At 39.3% G+C, this 14,540-nt stretch overlaps 2 long non-coding RNA genes across 2 annotated transcripts; both read left to right on the plus strand.

Annotated features, from left to right (window-relative positions):
- Window positions 1-7,425: 7,425 nt before the first annotated feature.
- LOC115919927 lies at window positions 7,426-8,525 on the plus strand. The gene is made up of 2 exons (XR_004062061.1): window positions 7,426-8,246; window positions 8,277-8,525. It is a non-coding gene; the product is annotated as an uncharacterized LOC115919927 (long non-coding RNA).
- Window positions 8,526-8,787: 262 nt separating this feature from the next.
- LOC115919926 lies at window positions 8,788-9,698 on the plus strand. The gene is made up of 2 exons (XR_004062060.1): window positions 8,788-9,602; window positions 9,633-9,698. It is a non-coding gene; the product is annotated as an uncharacterized LOC115919926 (long non-coding RNA).
- Window positions 9,699-14,540: the final 4,842 nt, after the last annotated feature.

The following is a 14,540-nucleotide window of genomic DNA, read 5'->3' on the forward strand; positions in this document are numbered from 1 at the left end:
CCCCCCCCCCCCCCCCCCCCCCCCCCCCCCCCCCCCCCCCCCCCCCCCCCCCCCCCCCCCCCCCCCCCCCACTGAGCGACTTTTCGACCGGCGCAATTTTCAAATTTTCCTGAGTCGTTGCAAAATTTTGGACCCGATTTTAAACCCCCCCACCCCCTTGAAAAAATCCTGCGTACGCCACTGCTGAGCCTATTGCACTCGTTTTCATGAAAATGAGTGAAGAATTTTCCAGTACTATTGAACTCGTTTTCAGAGCACGCAGTAGTGCGCGAAGAGGTTAGAGCGCTTAATACTGCGTGTGCATGGGCCTATTCTTGCGCAGCACTATGCGTTAATGGGTTCAGAGGTAAGTGCGCTTGCTATTCCAGGGATATGTGAGTTAAACTCACATATCCCTGCTATCAGGCGCGTAGCCAGGGGGGGCGTTGGGGGCGGTCGCCCCCCCCCCCCCCAAAAAAAAAAAAAAAAAAAAAAAAAAAAACGCCGGCCAAAAAAAAAAAAGAAAGAGAGAAAGAGGACGTAGAAAGAAAAAGGGAAAGGAGTCGAGAACGGTACAACGAATCGTCTTCTTTCTCTAATAATTTAATGAAACGTCAAAGCTTCCGCGCTTCGCGCAGAACGGGGGAAATTGAGTTCAAATTAAGAATTAAGAGTCGAGAACGGAACAAAGAATCGTCTTCTTTCTCTAATGATTTAATGAAACGTCAGAGCTTCCGCGCTTCGAAAAAGGGAGACTGAATACAGATAAGGATTAAGGGTCGGGAAAGGTACAACGAATCGTCTTCTTTGTCTAATAATACGTCAAAGCTTCCGCGCTTCGCGCAGGAGGAGGGGGGGGGACTGAATTTAGACAAGGATTAAGAGTCGAGAACGGTACTTCGAGTCGTCTTCTTTCTGTAATAATTTAATGAAACTTCAAAGTTTCCGCGCTTTGCGCGGGAGGGGAGGAAACTGAATTCAGATAAGGATTAAGAGTCGAGAACGGTACATCGATCGAATAGTCTTCTTTCTCTAATAAATTAATGAAACGTCAAAACTTCCGCGCTTCGCGCGTGAGTGGGACTGAATACATATAAGGATTAAGGGTCGAGAAAGGTACAACGAATCGTCTTCTTTGTCTAATAATACGTCAAAGCTTCCGCGCTATGCGCAGGAGGGGCGGACTGAATTCAGACAAGGATTATGAGTCGAGAAAGGTACAACGAATCGTCTTTTTTCAAAGCTTCTGCGCTTCGCGCGGGAGGGGGGGAAACTCCCCCGTCCCTGCACCCCCCCCCTAGGGAGCGCGCTACGCGTGCTCTTTAAATGATTCGCACGCTTCGCGTGCTCACTACCTACCGCCCCCCCTAAAATGAAATCCTGGCTACGCGCTTGCCTGCTATACACCGATTCGGGCGACTTCTGGTGGAAGTGCGCCCTCATAAGGTGACGCCATAACTGGGGGGCGTCTGTACTGTCAGCTGGATCGGAGAAGCCCCCCAGTTGGTTCCATGACACATGCTCCGCCGACGATTGCTCCGCCGACATTTACTCCGCAAAACGCGACAATTGCTCCGCGACATTTGCTCCGCGACATTTGCTCCGACGTCAAATGCTCCGCCGACAGGTGCTCCGCCGACAGTTGCTCCGCCGACAGTTGCTCCGCCGACAATTGCTCCGCCGACAGATGCTCCGCCGACAATTGCTCCTCCGACAATTGCTCCGCCGACAATTGCTCCGCCGTCAATTGCTCCGCAAAACGCGACAATTGCTCCGCCGACATTTGCTCCGCCGACATTTGCTCCGCCTGAAGCGACACTTGCTCCGCCGACATTTGCTCCGCCGACATTTGCTCCGCCGACATTTGCTCCGCCGTCAATTGCTCCGCCGACAATTGCTCCGCCTGAAGCGACAATTGCTCCGGTGACATATGCTCCGCCGACAATTGCTCCGACGACATTTACTCCGCCGACAATTGCTCCGCCGACAATTGCTCCGCCTGAAGCGACAATTGCTCCGGTGACATTTGCTCCGCCGACAATTGCTCCGACGACATTTGCTCCGCATGAAGCGACACTTGCTCCGGTGACATTTGCTCCGACGACATTTGCTCCGCCCAAAAAGTGTCCCATTAAATACAAATGCTACTAGTACTACGACAAATGCTTCGCCGACAATATTTTTTTTTCACGGGTTGTTTTTGTTTCTTTCTTTTTTTTCTTCATTTTTTGAATGCATTTCATGACATTATGTAAATGAAATGAAATGAATGAATGTTGATAATGTGGGAGGAAAAAGCAGTTGCCTAAAAGTCATTTCGAATATACTGAAATAACTTTCCATCTATCACTGTACGTCCCACATAATGTACACTAAACACTCATTACATGTCATGGGAAGTTTTTTTTTTTTTAAAGTAGAGCAGCAAGCCACATTCCCCAATACGCGCATACCTCCTAGTTAATTTCAAACAGCTCATCAATATGTAAGACCTGAAATTACCTCAATGAAAGAAGACTAATAACATGAGAGGAAAGAAAAGAGCAAAAAAGACAACCGTTTTTTGCTATTCCCCATAATGTTTGATTTAAAAAAAATAAAAAATAAAATTATAGCTCCTTACGCAAGTTCTCCGGCGAAAGATAATTACTCCGCTCAAAATCTGTTTCATGTATTACTCATTAGCTGATCCAAAGCTCAAGGTTATCTCTCTCTCTCTCTCACTTTCTCTCTCTCCCATGCTCCTCCTTTTCCTGTTTACACCGTTTTCTTGTCTTCTTTGCTCTTTTCTTTCCTCTCATGCTATTAGTCTTCTTTCATTTCCATCACTTCTTCTCTGCTCCCCCTCTCGAGTTCTATTTCTCTCGTGAAATTGAAACGTAAAGTAATACAATCATGTAGTACATTCTTGTTTAGAATAATATTTTCAATAATATCAAGTCCATTTTCTAAAGGTTTCTTTCCTTTAGTTAAGTGTATGTAGCTTTAATATATATATGTTAGTGTGCAAAACACTCCGTTTCATTCGAGTACTTTGTTTTCACTAAATAATTTAAGGGACTCACGAAGCCACCGGAAGAAGAGCAATTGGCTTATCATGAAGAACTAACATCAAACTGCAACAAAATGATTTGTATAAATGTGAATAAGCAGAAAGGCTGCCATCTCATTTTACCGTCTGAATGGGTTCTCTTCCTTACGTATATAAGTGCCCTTATTTTCTAAACTTTTTTTTTTATATTTGTGTGTTTATTAAATTTTCAATCATATAAAAATTATATATTTACAAGTCATTGGTAATAATTAGACAAACAAAAAAACCAATATGTATAAGAACAACTAACAATAATGAAAGGACAAGAAAGTTATAAAAAAAAAAACATTATAGTAAAAAAAAAAATACACTGTACACATATAAATCATAGTTTGAACTCCAGTGCATAAAAGGGAGTGAGGGGGCACAGGAATAAAAGTTAAATCAACATGAGTATCATAAGTCAAATCGCCATTTCTTAAAATGCGAAACAAGCTTGTTCCTTTTTTCGCTGAGAAATATTCAATATCTTTTTGTTTCTTTATAAAACTCTTAAAAAGATCAACACTTGGTAAATCCCCCTTACTTATTTTCTAAACTTCCATGATGACCTATTACATTGTATAATGCTTTACCTAGTAAGATGCATTGATCGAGGTAATTTCAGGTATTACATATTGATGAGCTACTTGAAATTAACTAGGAGGTATGCGCGTATTGGGGAATGTGGCTTGCTGCTCTACTTTTTTTAAAAACTTCCCACGACATGTAATGAGTGTTTAGTATACATTATATGGGACGTACAGTGATAGATGGAAAGTTATTTCAGTATATTCGAAATGACTTTTAGGTAACTCCTTTTTCCTCCCACTTCATCAACATTCATTCATTTCATTTCATCTACATTATTTCAAGAAATGCATTCAGAAAATGAAGAAGAAAAAAAGAAACGAAAAAAATAGGTGTAAAGAAAATATTGTCGGCGAAGCATTTGTCGTAGTACTAGTAGCATTTGTAGTTTATGGGACACTTTTTGGGCGGAGCAAATGTCGTCGGAGCAAATGTCGGCGGAGCAATTGTCGCTTCAGGCGGAGCGATTGTCGGCGGAGCAATTGTCGGCGGAGCAAATGTCGGTGGAGCAAATGTCGGCGGAGCAAATGTCGGCGGAGCAATTGTCGCTTCAGGCGGAGCAATTGTCGGCGGAGCAATTGTCGGCGGAGCAAATGTCGGCGGAGCAATTGTCGCTTCAGGCGGAGCAAATGTCGGCGGAGCAATTGTCGCTTCAGGCGGAGCAATTGTCGGCGGAGCAATTGTCGGCGGAGCAAATGTCGGCGGAGCAAGTGTCGCTTCAGGCGGAGCAAATGTCGGCGGAGCAAATGTCGGCGGAGCAATTGTCGCGTTTTGCGGAGCAATTGACGGCGGAGCAATTGTCGGCGGAGCAATTGTCGGCGGAGCAATTGTCGGCGGAGCATCTGTCGGCGGAGCAATTGTCGGCGGAGCAACTGTCGGCGGAGCAACTGTCGGCGGAGCAACTGTCGGCGGAGCATTTGACGTCGGAGCAAATATCGCGGAGCAAATGTCGCGGAGCAATTGTCGCGTTTTGCGGAGTAAATGTCGGCGGAGCAATCGTCGGCGGAGCATGTGTCGGGTTACCCCCCAGTTATAGCGCTGCCACCGGCGGGCAGGTACATAAAACCCCCAAACCGAATCGGTGTATATCTATACTTAGGTGTGCGCACTAAATTGAGACTTATTTAAACTTGAGATTTATTTGTCAGCCAAATACTGTCACGAAACAATCTTGAATTAATTATTTTGCCATCAAATAACAAGGATCTAGGAGTTTCGTTGTATAAAACAAATGATGCATGTTTTCATTCGTTTATTATGCGATCTATCCGCCCTCGTGATGCTGTGTGTATCTATCGCACTCAGCCTAACGGCTTCGTGCGATAGATAAACACAGCCTCAACTCGAGTGCGGATAGATCGTATAATGAACCCATGCGCATGCATCATTTGAATAGTATCATCTTCAAAAGGTTTGGAGGGATGGAATCAACCATGAACAAGATTCCAATGGAATAAACAATATATGGTATTGAAATTAGTTGATTTGTTAAAAGTCCTCGCGATTGTGTTAACAATGTATTGCGACAGAGGCAGTAATATTTGAAAAAAATGAAATGATTAGTTAATTGTATGCATGCATTTTTATTTTCACTCTCTCTCTCTCTCTCCCTCTCTTTCTCTCACTCACATTAAATTATTTTTTCCAATAACTTCCCTTTTTTTTTTTACAGACTTCCAATTACTACCACACTTATTTACAATTGTCTGTAATGTTTCTTGTTTTGTATTTTACCAGGGAAATCATGTGGCTCCAGTGTGCTCGGTTTGCAGATAGTCCATACTGTGGGCCATACGCCAAAGGTAACCCGGTAGTGGCTGCATCAATAGTGGTTATACTGCTTCAAGTCGTTTTCGCTATGTCTCTCAGTGGTTGGAATACAATATCTACTACCCTATAGAGATTGGGATGGTTCTTCGCGAAATCCTAGTTTGCTTGCTTCGAATAAAATCAGAAAATTATGTTTAAAAGTAATTAGCGATTGTTTACGAAATGGAAACAAAAGAACAGGAAATTACGAAATGTTAACAATCGCTGACATTATTTTTTTAATTCTACATGTATTTGTTTTAAATGACAGTTTATAGAGATTTGTGTAAATTTATAGAGACAGTATATACATTAGAATTCGCTAATCGGTTATCGGTCACAAATATTGATAAGAGGGTGATGTCATCAAATGATTCCTCTTCAATATTAGTGTGTGATAATTCCTATTTCCTTATCTTTAAAGTTCTAAGAATAAACTAAATCAAACGTCCTTTAATCAAAATTAAATTCTACACACTTAAATAAGTCGGGTAAAAGTTTATTTATTTTCGGGTAAACTTTACCAAACTTTTTCTAGAATGTATTCTGTCTAAAACTTTTTAGAGGATATAACTTAAGACATCATACCAAACAAATTAATGGCTGTTTGATGATGGTCACATGTCAAGGTTTCCAAACTACAAAAATGATGCAAACGCCATTTTTTCTTGTTTATAATGAGGATCTTTACACCTTCCCTTCATTTTCCATTTAATCTCCCTCGTTGCAACTAACAGACAACGTCGATTGTATACACGATACTCAAGGTACTTTTGATTATGGTACATAATCAAGATTGGTGATCATTACTGTCATCAATATTACATTCGGTTCTGATTACATCTGGAAAATAAACTCCGGTGGAAATAATGACGATAAAAATGAAACATAATTAGATCTCTGGATCAGCCGTTTCTACTAGATATTGCGAAATGTAAGTATGGATTTCGTCTTTAGGTAATCTTAAACATTCCATGTCATTTGAATTATTTATCATGCAATGGAATTGATGTTTGAACCAGTAAAAGTTCCTTTTTTGTTTATTTTATACGAAAACTTGCTGCAATATGACATTATCCGTAAACTACCAGCACCGCTATGCATACAACGGATTCCATTTTCTAATATCTCGATTACCCAGTGTTTTTTGTTCGTTAAGTTTTAATGTTCGTGTTTGATAATCTTTCTTTGCATATAATATATTTTCATACTTTCGTATCATCATACACTCTCTATGGAGTATTATGCAGGGCTAATTTTGTTAGATTCTACGAGAATCTTTATTTTTGTCGATAGCAAAAATAAAAACACGAGGTATTATGCTCAGTGATGATTTTGAGGCAGAATGGGGAAGGAGAGGGGGCAACGATAGAATTATTCAACAAAGTTAAGCTTGTCATGAGCTGGGCTGTCTCTTCGTCATTTTTGCTTTGTTTTGTTTTGTTTTGTTGTTGTTTACTTCGTATGACTGATCAGCGCTTGGTATAGCAGTGGCATAAGCATGTGTCAAGTGTCAATTCTATTTTGAATAGAGCACGTATGCCTCTGTATCCACATAGCTACATTATGTCACTCCCCAAATGGTGAGAATTGCTTCAATTTTAATGACGTCATGCAAAAAATAACTTTGAACGTTATGGCTAATCCCAAATTTAAATGAATTTGGGAAGAACATATCAAATGTGTCAGAAAATTGTCTTTCAAGTTTTCTAAATAAAGGGAACCGATTTTGTCCTAGAAAATGTAAGTACGTTAATTTCACCACGATATAAATGTCTGTATAGATCTAATGTACATTTTGCTTGTCTCATTGTTTAATGTTACTTTTCCCTTTCCTATTCGTCTGTAGAGATATGAGTGTGAGGTATTGTGAATGGATATTTGAAAGCGTGTTCACTCGTCACACAACATAACTCTTTATTTTATTTTAGCTACGAAGAAACAAGGTTACACTGGCAATAAAATACATACAAGAAAGTATTCCCTTTTCGTTATGTTTATTGGGTACTGATGAGGCTGGCCGTACACTTGCAAAGTGTAGCCAAGCACAAGCCGAAGAATCGGAATGAGAATGCATAAATGAGAAATGTGAATATTGCACGGAGTTACATAATGATCAATGATGATAATGAACATGAATAAATGCGATGTACATAAATAGAGCTTACGACAATAGTAGAAATGAAGCCGAAAGTCCAATGAAGATGAAGAGAGTTGAGAACGAAGGAAGGGGCTCACGCGATGAAATGTGCGGAGGCTTGAAGAGGCGGAAACGCGACTTCGTTGACGTGGTTGAAGAACCGTGAAGAACGCGATGTCGTCGCCGACGCTCGTGATGATGATGAATGTAGATGGAGCTCTCGGGCGAGAATAGAAGAGAAGAGAAGAGATGTGTGGCGCTCGATGACGAAAGCAGTGAGTCGCTTGATGTCGGAGGCCAAAGTGGAAAATGCAGACATCAAAGCCGGTAGTGGTGCTGAGACGGTGAGTCGCTCGATTGATGAGCCGAACTTTGATGGTGAATGTTTAGATGAGCTGCGGTGAGTCGAGCTCATGTGAGTGAAAGACTACCGGTGAAGAAACTGGCAGCTCCCAGCGGATAACCAAGCACCATATATGTCGGAACTAGATTTAACTGTTCCACTGGAAGACTGCAGCCCGATGAACACGGCAGTGAAAGTGAAGATGTGCCGATAGAAGTGATAGGCACAGTAGAATCAAGCCCGGAGAAGAAATCATGCAGAAACGTGTTGACTCAACTGAGATGTAAGCAGGAGTTGTTGACTCGACCGAGGTGTAAGCGGGAGTTGTTGACTCGACCGAGGTGTAAGCGGGAGTGAAGAAAACCTCGTGGTGATGAAAATACGCGGGTGAACGATGCGCGGAACCACGATGCTCGATTGGAGGAATGAACACACGTGGTCCGAATAATGAATATAAATAAGAACCGTGATGGAAAAATACAGGAGACATGAATTAATGTACGGTGAAAGTAGGGCATGTAAGAGCCGCTACATTACTCCCCTGCCAGAATTGAAGCTGTGTATGCAATACACAGATGAGAGGCGAAAAAGATATAAATGAGCAAAGCACAAAATGTCACAAGAATCAATGGCTGATAAAAATGTAAAAGTGCATGTAGTGTATAGTGTATGCAGTAATTTACAACAGCCTAAGAAATGTACAAGCATGGCATGTTGAAAGAATGTAATACAACAAGCATGGTATGCGAACGGCTGTTTAGTTGCCAAAAATTGAACAGTGAGTATTGACATGGTATGCATCGAATAAACTTGTATAAATGCAAGAGCATAAAAACATTCGATAACAAATCCAAAATGAATACATTTTATAAAACATTGCTAAGTCCAAAAAGTCAGGGAATAATAAAATCGTACAACCAAGCTTCCAAGTAAACGCGGGGTCACCAATGTAGAGATATTATTGGTGAATGTGCTACATCATGACGTAAAATGGGAAATGGACATTATTGAATGAAATGTAATGACATAATAAAAGCTTACGACAATAGTAGAAATGAAGCCGAAAGTCCAATGAAGATGAAGAGAGTTGAGAACGAAGGAAGGGGCTCACGCGATGAAATGTGCGGAGGCTTGAAGAGGCGGAAACGCGACTTCGTTGACGTGGTTGAAGAACCGTGAAGAACGCGATGTCGTCGCCGAAGCTCGTGATGATGATGAATGTAGATGGAGCTCTCGGGCGAGAATAGAAGAGAAGAGAAGAGATGTGTGGCGCTCGATGACGAAAGCAGTGAGTCGCTTGATGTCGGAGGCCAAAGTGGAAAATGCAGACATCAAAGCCGGTAGTGGTGCTGAGACGGTGAGTCGCTCGATTGATGAGCCGAACTTTGATGGTGAATGTTTAGATGAGCTGCGGTGAGTCGAGCTCATGTGAGTGAAAGACTACCGGTGAAGAAACTGGCAGCTCCCAGCGGATAACCAAGCACCATATATGTCGGAACTAGATTTAACTGTTCCACTGGAAGACTGCAGCCCGATGAACACGGCAGTGAAAGTGAAGATGTGCCGATAGAAGTGATAGGCACAGTAGAATCAAGCCCGGAGAAGAAATCATGCAGAAACGTGTTGACTCAACTGAGATGTAAGCAGGAGTTGTTGACTCGACCGAGGTGTAAGCGGGAGTTGTTGACTCGACCGAGGTGTAAGCGGGAGTGAAGAAAACCTCGTGGTGATGAAAATACGCGGGTGAACGATGCGCGGAACCACGATGCTCGATTGGAGGAATGAACACACGTGGTCCGAATAATGAATATAAATAAGAACCGTGATGGAAAAATACAGGAGACATGAATTAATGTACGGTGAAAGTAGGGCATGTAAGAGCCGCTACACGTCCATGTTATTTTCCACCTTCTCTTCATTTGTCTTATCTTGTTACCATTCCATCAAACTGTTTATTTTAACTGTCCCGTCCACAGGTACTAAGTGTTGCTTTTTTAAACCCTGATTGACAGATTCACTTGTTAATGTTTAAATCATTATGTACGTATTTTGCAATGTATATTCATGAATTTCTCATTTTGTGTGTGTGTTTGCATCAATGCAATTACGCAATATTAAAAATCCCTTCTGAGACCACCTTAATGTTATAACTTTTTGGAATTATACGCTTTTGGAAGCGGCCTATGGAAATTTATATTATCTTTTTGCTCTTGATGATGTGAGCCATGAGTAAAATTTGATATTTTATCCTTTTTTTTTCAACGTAGCCTTTATATTTTGTATTTCGTTGGACGCAATGGTAGAATTCTTTATGAAATTAGTCATCGGGGTTGTCTGTCCACGACTTACCATAATGGTAGGTTCCCACTGCCGATCAAACCAACCCGACCAAGCCAAATCAAGCCCAATCAAGCCCGATTACCCATTTTTCCCCGACCAATCCCGACCCCATGCCTAAACAGCAGCTCTTCCCGACCGCTATTCGAGCATTCACGACCCACATTCGACCATTCACGACTCCTGCACGACGTATAGTCGACCACAGCTTCGACCCGAGCAGATCGACCTGTTCGAACAGAAATCCAAGATGACTCGTGAATTGAGTGGTTACACAAAATATTATCGTCAGCTGATGGTACAGTACTCATTTTTCATCAGCGTTCAGTTCATCTCAGACACTCGAGAGATGTAAATCGAACAGTTACAGTTGTGGGCAGGGGACCCGACCCCCTGGCAACAACAAAAAGTTCCTCCCCCCCCCCCAGCCCCTGAAGGAAATATCTGACGACGTATTTTCCAAATTTCCGGTGCCCCCCCCCCCCCCCCCAAAAAAAATAAAAAATAAAAAATAAAAAAATGGCTCATCTGACCGTGATTAAATGCCTTAAAAGCCCTAAGCTTCCGGGGACTCTGCCCCCCCCCCCAATGGATTTCACCTAAGGCCCAAAGTCAGGCACCTGGATGCTCATCTGACGCCAATTAGTGGCCTGCCAGTGTCATAAATAAGGTATCAAAATATGTTCATCTGACTGTAAATAAATGCCTAAAACCCCTGAGCTTCCGGGGGCTCCGCTCGTTGGAACCAACGCCAATTCGTGACCTGCCAGTGTCACAAATAAGGTATAAAATATGCTCATCTGACGATAATTTAATGTATAAAACCCCCTGAGCTTTTTTGGGGCTCCGCCCCCTGGACCCAACACCAATTTATGTCCTGCCAGTGTCACAAATAAGGTATCAAAATAAGCTCATCTGACCGTAATTTATGGCCCAAAACCCCTGAGCTTCCGGAGGCTCCGCCCCCTGGACCCCACCCCAACTCGTGACCTGCCAGTGTCTCAAATAAGGTATCAAAATATGTTCATGTGACGATAATTTAATGTATAAAACCCCTGAGCTTTTGGGGCTCCGCCCCCTGGACCCCACACCAGTTTGTGTCCTGCCAGTGTCACAAAATAATAAGGTATCAAAATATGCTCATCTGACAGTAATTAAATGCCTATGCTTTTTAATTTAGAGGGATATTCGTTTAAACATTCTGATCGAATTGATGGCAAAGGTGGTGGAGTAGCATTATTTGTTTAAAATACTCTCAATTTAAATATTAGAAAAAATATTGATTTAAATATTGATGGCATTGAATTTCTTTTTATTGAAATAATTGTTCAATCAGGGAAAAATATTGTTGTTGGAATTTTTTTACAGGCAACCAAAGGGCAGAATCGATAGTTTCATAAGTGACTTTGACACATGTTTGCAGGAGCTTAATACAGAAAATAAACTTATTTACATTATGGGTGACTTTAATATTGATTTTTTTAAATCTAATAATAAATATAGTGTTGATTTTTTACAATTGTTGTACTCGTCACAACTTTTGCCATTGATTGGCAAGCCCACTCGTCTTTCTGCTCGTAGTGAAAAATTGATAGATTTACCAATAATTTAAATTCCTTCATTACTTCTGGGATTTTTAACAACAATGTCACGGATCACTTACCAATTTTTAAAATTATAAATCATACTATATCTAATATGCCTGTGCAGAATGTAAAAAAAGCGGCTGATTAATGATAAAACCATGAATAACTTGAAATTTGATTTGATGACCGAAGACTGGATAAGCGCATTTTTTCTAACGATGCAGAAATTGCTTACAAGAAATTTAAAACCAAATTTACCTTATATTATGAAGAAAAAAAATTAAAAGAAATGTAAAAAAACGTGGTTGAATGTTGAATTATTAAAATTAATTGAAGGCAAAAATAAACCGTATAGAATATATTGTAAAGTGAGATCAAACACAAATAAAACTAAATTTCACGAAGCTCGTAATAGAGTGAATAAGCTGAGAAAGAAAGCACGGCGTAACTATTTTGCTCATAAATTCCAAAAAACAAAAGGTGATATAAAGCAAACATGGTCAGTGATAAAAGAAATTGTTGATAAATCAAGTAAATCTTTACCTTTATATTTTAGTATTAATGGTCAAGACATTCATGATCCTCTTATTATTGTAAACTGTTTTAATGATTTTTTAAAAATTATTATCGGTCCTAACATGTGCAATAACATCCCCAGAAGTAATGAATATGATTTTTGTAAATTCTTGCCTCAATCTAATGTTGCTTCATTATTTTTAACTCATGTAAATGAATCAGAACTTTTAAAAATTGTGAAATCGCTGAAGAGTACTAGTAGTTGTGGTTTTGATAATCTTAATCCATGTGTTTTAAAGAAGGTATTAATATATATTTCAAAACCTATTGTTCATATTTTTAATTTATCTTTATGTACTGGTATTGTGCCATCTGATATGAAAGTTGCTAAAGTAACCCCAGTACATAAAAAGGATGATACATATGTTATTGGAAATTGTAGACCAATATCAGTACTACCATTTTTCTCAAAATTTTTAGAAAAAATTGTTTACAATCGTTTAGAACATTTTTTAACAAAACATGTAATATTAAATTCTTGCCAGTATGGTTTTACCAGGAATGTATCCACTGAAATGGCTCTTGTTGGTTTACATAATTATCTGATATCTTCTTTGAATAACAAATTACACTCCGTGGGGGTGTTTTTAGATTTGAGTAAAGCATTTGATTCGATCAACCATGAAATTATGTTAGAACAATTGAAGGTATATGGTATTAGAGGCACAGTATCCTTATGGTTTGAAAACTACTAAAAAATCGAACTTAAATAACTTTTTACAGCGACGTTTTATCAGATCCAATGAGAGTAAAGTGTGGCGTACCACAGGGTTAAATCCAGGCCCCTTTACTTTATACTGTATATAAATGATTTGATTAATTGCTCTGATAAATTGAAATTCATTTTTGTTTTGCTGATCACACAAATATCCTGTATAGCCATGACAATTTCTATGATTTATGTAAATTTCTTAATGAGGAATTATGCCATGTTTCACAGTGGTTTTATTGTAATATGTTATCTCTTAACATTTCCAAATCTAGCTTTATATACTTTCATCGTAAGCAAAATACAATTACAGAAAATGTATTGACCAATCTTTATATTAGTATGAATAATGTAATCATAAAACGTGTCTAATCCACAAATTTCTTAGGAGTTGTTATCGATCAACATTTATCATGGGTCGAACATAAATCTACTATATCTAAAAACATATCAAGGAATATTGGTGTCATCAGCAAACTGCGCCACTTCTTGCCAGAACATATTTTAATCTTACTGTATAATTCAATGATTTTACCTTATTTAATGTATTGCAATGTTGTATGGGCCAATACATTTCCAAGTAGGCTCCTTGGATTATTGAAATTGCAAAAAAAGATTGTAAGAATATGTTCAATGTCTCACTATACTGCTCCTTCACAACCACTATTTAAAAAACTTAATCTTCTCACAATCTATCAATTGAATGACTTCTGTATCTCATTAATGGTCTTTAAACATAAACATAACAAATTACCATATAATCCTGCCTTTATTATTAAATGTAAAACAGAAATGCATAATTATAATACTAGAAATCCAGAAAATTACTATGTCGAAAAATGTAAAAATACAGCATCACCTTTTTCTTTCAAATCAAAAGGAATGCTATGGCCAATAAAGAACATGTAATAGGAGTTTTTATGGATTTATCAAAAGCCAAATTTTACTGAAAAAACTGTACTGCTATGGAATTCGTGGAGTTGCATTGTCATAGTTTGAGAGCTATTTATCTAACAGAAAACAATATGTAATGTATAATGATGTTTTGTCTAGTTTCCTACCTACCAAATGTGGAGTTCCGCAAGGATCAATTTTAGGCCCTTTGCTTTTTCTATTATATATTAATGATTTAACCAATACAACACCTTTATTATCATTTGTCCTATTTGCTGATGACACGAACATCTGCTGTTCACATCCTAATTTAAACACTTTAGTAAATACACTTAATAATGAGTTACCAAAATTATCTCTATGGTTTCAATGCAATAAGTTATCCCTTAATATAAATAAAACAAATTGTATGTATTTCAACCACGCAAATTCGCATGTCATTGACTTTCCTTACAACTAATTATAGATAATGTCCCTCTCGAAAGAAAGAGAACAACTAAAAT

Source organism: Strongylocentrotus purpuratus, unplaced genomic scaffold (genome assembly GCF_000002235.5).
Source record: "Strongylocentrotus purpuratus isolate Spur 01 unplaced genomic scaffold, Spur_5.0 spur5_scaffold_7, whole genome shotgun sequence".
NCBI lineage: Eukaryota > Metazoa > Echinodermata > Echinoidea > Camarodonta > Strongylocentrotidae > Strongylocentrotus > Strongylocentrotus purpuratus.